We start from the raw sequence: 5,847 nt of genomic DNA on the forward strand, positions 1-5,847 counted from the left end.
TTCAGTGATTTCTCATCTCCGCACTCCCTACTGGTCACGTTGTGACGTAGCGGCATTTTCTGTCTCCCCGTGGTTATGAGTTCTCTCCAGCTATTGTTCAGTTGGTTATTCCAGATGACTTCTCCACAATGAAGTTGTAAATCCAGACTGGTCCTGGGAGGAGGTTAGTGTAGCTTTCACTTACTCCTCCACCATCTTGGATCTCTCTATTTTTCCCAGATATTTAAACATTCTTACGTTAAAATGAGTTCCATATACTCCTAGTGTTTTCTCAGAAATCTGAGTCCCATTAATGACTCTGTAGACAGTCTTTCACACCAGTAGGTGTCATTTGGAGGGTTTCTTCTTGATGTCCATTCCTGTTGGAAATGAACCTCCCACATGCCCAGTTGTCTACAGAGAGTTTGCTGTCCTGATATTCAGACCTGAAAGGGCTAACGTGCCCCACCCCGTGGTGCGCGCTCCCCAAACTTAGCATCTGACCATGTTGTGCCTGGAAAAGATGGTTCCAGCCCTGGCTGGCGTGGCTCAGTGGATTGAGTGCTGTCCTGTGAATCAAAGGGTCACAAGTTTGATTCCCAGTCAGGACACATGCCTGGGTTTCAGGCTGGGTCCCCAGTTGGGGGCATGTGAGAGGCAACCACACATTTATATTTCTCTCCCTTTCCTTTTCCCTCCCTTCCCCTCTCTCTGAAAATTAATAAATAAAATATTTTTTAAAAAATGGAAAGAAAAGATGGCTCCAATGTGAGCCTCACACAAGCCTGCCCAGACACCCATGTCAGATGACACTGGATTGACTCAGCTTCACACACACAGGGGACATGGCTCAGTTCTGACCATGGGCCGTCAGTGGGCACAGATATCCCAGCGTCAACCCCCAAAGCTGGGGAGGGGAAACACTTCTTCCAACTACCTTCTTGCCCTAAGTCCCCTCCCTGCGTGGGAGTACCCGGCAGAATCTTTTCCGACCACATAGTGGAGCCCCCCATCGGATGACCACTGCTCATGCCAGGCATTGGCGGCCACTCACTTTTGGCCTGTTTTATTTATGGTAGGTGCCTGTGATACAGGGAACTTTTACTTCTCCTTTTCTGCATTGAGCCTGGTGTGTATTTCAGAAATTAGGAGCACTTGGGGGCTCTTGAGGGGGCCTGTCCACCATCCACCCTGACTGTAGAGTCAGGTACCTTGACCCTCTCATTTCTCAGCCCACATATCTTCATCAGATCAGGAAATCAGCAAGGACGGGTCCCTCCATGTCCCAGGCACAGCTACTCACAGCCGCTCTGAGGAGTGGGGGTTCATGACAACACATTGCAGGTGGTGAAACTGAGGCCCAGAGACTGAGTATTACTGCTCAATAACACAAGGGCAGTGGACGGTGGAGGAGCATTTAACTAAGAATGAGCTTTGTCACCAACATGAGCGCATTAACCCATTCATTGTACTCAGGGGCTGAAGACCGGAGGGCAGAACGCAGGGTGTGGGGACAGCTCTGCCCAGAGAATGGGCTCGGAGGAGCAGGAGTGAGTCAGGCTGGTTTCCTGGAAGGAGTGGGTGGACGCTGTTGCCAAGAAAAAGGAGAAGTTCATGAGGGGCTGGGGTAGAAGAGAAGCCACACTCTGGGGCCAGGGGAAGGGGTGCGTTTCCTTCCCCGCCTTCCCTGCATGTGCCCTTGGTGCTCATGGTCACGGTGACACTGGATCTGCCTGCACAGCGAGAGGGTGATATGTCTCTGTGGTCTGAGCTCTGCAGGAACAGGGACCACGTCTTCCTGAAGCACCTGCAGGGCCTGGGTGAACATTGTCCATGGGAAAAACCCGCAGGCAGGTGCTCATGGAAAACTGTGGGGGCGGGGGCCCCATGGGGGAGGCTCTGACCTGGAAAGACATGCCCTGTGGTACCTCACTTGCAAGGGGCATCTCAGGAGACTTGGGGTTTGTTTCAGGCTCCATCATGAGAATCAGGGCCAGGTTCCTGGGGAGACCCTGTTCCCCTTCCTGAGAGGCTGCTGACGTGACACCCTATGACAGGGAGGGCCAGCCTCCCAGTGGCCACACCCCGTGCGTCTGTCTACCCTGAGGACACCGGGTCCTCTTCCTTCTGCACAGCGGGGCTCACTGAGGAGAGACAGCATGTCCCCCACCCTCACGGCCCTGCTCTGCCTGGGTGAGATGTGAGGAGGGGGAGGGGGAGCCCTGCTCTGCCAGGACCCAGGACTCGGGGCTCACGGGGAGGAGGGTCCTGCTCAGGATTCAGGGCAGGTCTGTCACAGCGCCTCTCTTCCAGGGCTGAGCGTGGGACTGAGGACCACAGTGCAGGCAGGTGAGTATCCCCAGGTTTCCCAGGTCCCTGTCCTCACTGGGACATGGGGCCGCCCCTGGGAGGCTGGTGGTGGAGAACAGCAGGTCTGGGCTGACGGAGAAGAACGTCTGAGCTGCTCAGGGCCGATAGCTGGGCGCTGGGGTTGGAAAATGACTTCTGACCCAGCCTCTGGTTCCTTCCAGGGACCAGCCCCAAACCCATCATGTGGGCTGAGCCAGGCCCTGTGATCCCTAGGGAGAGCCCCGTGACCATCTGGTGTCAGGGGACCCTGGAGGCTGAGGAGGATCGTGTGGACAAAGAGGGAAGCCCAGTGCCCTGGGTCAGAGAGAAGCCACTAGATCCCAAGAACAAGGCCAAGTTCTCCATCACATACATGACAGAGGTACATGCAGGGAGCTATCGCTGTTACTACCTCAGTCCCGCTGGCCGGTCAGAGCACAGTGACCCCCTAGAGCTGGTGGTGACAGGTGAGAGGACACTCAGGGGTCCCAGCCTCAGGCTCTGCCCTCAGGAAGGGGGTGCTCTCAGGGCGTCTCCCCCTCACAGCCCAGCCCTGGGGGACGTGAGGGAGGTGTGAGCCACATTTAACACGCTGCCTCCTTCTCCCCTAGGATCCTACAACAGCAAACCCAGCCTCTCAGCCCTGCCCAGCCCTGTCGTGACCTCAGGAGGGAACGTGACCCTCGAGTGTGTCTCATGGGGGGGATTTGGCAGGTTCATTCTGACTAAGGAAGGAGAGGACAAGCTCTCCTGGACCCTGAACTCACAGAGACACCCCAGTGAGCAGGTGCAGGCCCTGTTCCCTGTGGGCCCCGTGACCCCCGGCCGCAGGTGGACGTTCAGATGCTACGGCTGTTACAGGAAAACCCCCCAGGTGTGGTCACTGCCCAGTGACACCCTGGAGCTCTAGGTCTCAGGTGAGGGCCCCTGACCCCATCCTTTCTGAGCTGTCAACACAGGGTGGTGTCTCCAGGAGACATCTGAGGTTGGAGGGGACTGAGGGGTCTAAGTGATGGTCACTTAGCAGAGATGTGCCCGGAGAGACCCTCCCTGTCCTGCCTCTCCTCCCCCTCCCCTGGGATCAGAGGTGACAGGTGGGCAGGGGGAGTGTCTTGTGTCCCACACAGCTGATGGAGGAAAGGGTCTGATGACAGCTCCAGGGTTAGTCTCTGACCCTCGCCCACTTCTGTCCCCCTTCCCAGGACCCCCTTGGGGCCCCTGCCCCCCACCACAGGACCCATCCCCTCAGCTCGTGCGTCACTGAGACCTCTGCTCAGAGGGAGCAGAGAGCAGCCCTATGAGCTCTGAGGGTCCATCAGGGGTCTTGGGTCCCCCGGACACTCAGGGACAGGCTGTGTCCCCAGGGCAGAGAGTCAGGCAGAGATGCTGGGAGCAACACGCCCCCAGGGCTCTGAGGCTGCAGGTGACAGGAAAGGGGGGGCATGGCAGAGGGACATGTGGGGCCCAGGCTGGGAGAGGAGCCAGGCTCCGGAGGGGAGAAGGCAGCGCCCACTCCTCACCCCCAACTTGAATTTTCAGGCAGCTCTGAGGATGGAGGACCCCCCACAACAGATTCAGGTCAGCAGAGCGGTAAGTGAGAGACTTTGTGGGGGGCTGGTGGGTCCTCGTTCTGGTCCTCGCTCTTCAGCTCCCACGGCGGGGACAGGGCTCCCTTCTCTGCTCTGAGGGTTGGGTTCATGTCTGTTCATCCTGCTTCCCTCCTGCTCACGGACTGCAGTGACATTAGCTGACATCAGGGACCTCACAAGCTCAGGAAGGCAGTGTCCCAGCCTAGCCTGCCCCCTCTCTCTAGAATGAACCCCTGACAGCCCCTCTCTCTCAGTGCAGCCGGGCCCAGCGGTGGTTCAGGAGAGAACACGGCCCTGCTGTGTCAGTCACGGAGCCCGGGAGTCACTTTCTGTCCATGAAATATCAGCCCGTTCCCCTCCCCCATGTTAGATAAACTACTGAACTGGGTAGACGTAGGCCCAATTCTTCATGAGCTCTGTGACCTCAGCCCACGGGGGCACCTACAGGTGCTACAGCTCACTCAGCACTTCCCCCTACATCCTGTCAATGCCCAGTGCCCCCTGAAGATCCCGGTGTCAGGTGAGGAGACCCTAACTCTGTCCTTCCTAAGCTCACACTGCGCAGGGCTCTGTCTCTCCAGGGTCTGAAACAGTAATAATTGGGGAGTTTTGGGGACTCCACTGAGGAGGATATTCAGGAATCCCAACAGCAATTCCTCCCCCATGGACCCTGGGACATCAGCTGCTGAGTTAGTGGGGTCTCTGAGCTGGAGGGAAGGAAGAGGATGGGGTCTGCCTCACACAAAGGACACAACCATTTCCATATGGTGACCATCTTCCTTACCACCCTTGGCCTCTGTGGGACATTAGCGGCTCCAAAGTGAATCCAGGCACGTTCACACACCAGAGGCTGAGATCACCCAAGGAGGGGACAGGGAACCTGGCAGAGATGGGACGGAGCTCATGGAAGGACCGTGGAAAGGTTGTAATTTGAGAGGTGGGGCATTGGAGAGCACAGACCCCAGGAGGAAGGCCTGCGGTCCCCCCAAGTCCTCACTCACCCCGTCATTCATGATTCTCAGGAGCAGCCGGCACCATCAGCCCATCACAGAACAGCCCAGGTGCCAGGAGTGGGGATCAGGGGAAATCCTCAGTGACGGGGCTGGGGCAGAGGGTCAGGTCCTGTCAGAGGGACGCAGGTGCCCTGGGAGGACAACCATGATTCGGGGGTGACTTCTATCTTTCTTATTTCTGTGACCTGTTTCCCCACAATCCCTAGCCTCCCACCCCCAGGACTACACGGTGGAGAACCTCATCCGCATGGGCGTGGCTGGTCTGGTCCTGGTGGCCCTCGGGGTGCTTCTGTTTCAGGCTTGAGACAGCGAGAGGAGGGCCCACGCTGCACCCAGGACGTGAACACAGAGGGGACGGGCACCGTTCAGAGTGGGGGAGGATGGAGGTCATCTGATCACCTGGGACGTGGTGGAGGACAGTCTGGGCCACAGCTGGGCAACTGTCTGTGAATCTGTCTGGGAGAGGAAACACGGTTTGGGTGCATGGGGTGTGTGTGGACCCCTGTACAGGACTCTGCTACAGTAAATGTGTGTTTTCTCTCCCTTGGTCTTTGCTGACTTTCTTTGTTGACTCTCTGTAATGACCCCCCCTTCTTTCCTCAACCCTGTGACACCCAGGTCCACCCGCATGGCTGTCTGGGTCCACACATCTAAAACCTCATGCCCTCTTCCACTTGTAGATGATAAAGTGTCCTTAATTTCTAACCACCACATGACCCGATGCATGTCATGGGGTCTTCATCTCAGATCACAGGAGTCGCCTGTGAGCCACAAGTAAATAAACGGGGAAAAGTAGAGACGACCCTGAGAGATGAATCCAAACCACTGCCTCCTGCCTTCTCTGGGCCCCCCGTGCTCCCCGTCTTCTTCAGATGCCGCATGTGCTTTCCCCAAAACTGTCCTCCCTTGGTGTTTGA

At 57.1% G+C, this 5,847-nt stretch overlaps 1 pseudogene; it reads left to right on the plus strand.

Annotated features, from left to right (window-relative positions):
- The first annotated feature begins 2,138 nt into the window (after positions 1 to 2,138).
- On the plus strand, positions 2,139 to 5,273 carry LOC149995445 (leukocyte immunoglobulin-like receptor subfamily A member 5; annotated as a pseudogene).
- The last annotated feature ends 574 nt before the right edge of the window (positions 5,274 to 5,847 follow it).

The sequence above is a fragment of the Furipterus horrens genome, unplaced genomic scaffold (assembly GCF_987537825.1).
Source record: "Furipterus horrens unplaced genomic scaffold, mFurHor1.1.pri manual_scaffold_13, whole genome shotgun sequence".
NCBI lineage: Eukaryota > Metazoa > Chordata > Mammalia > Chiroptera > Furipteridae > Furipterus > Furipterus horrens.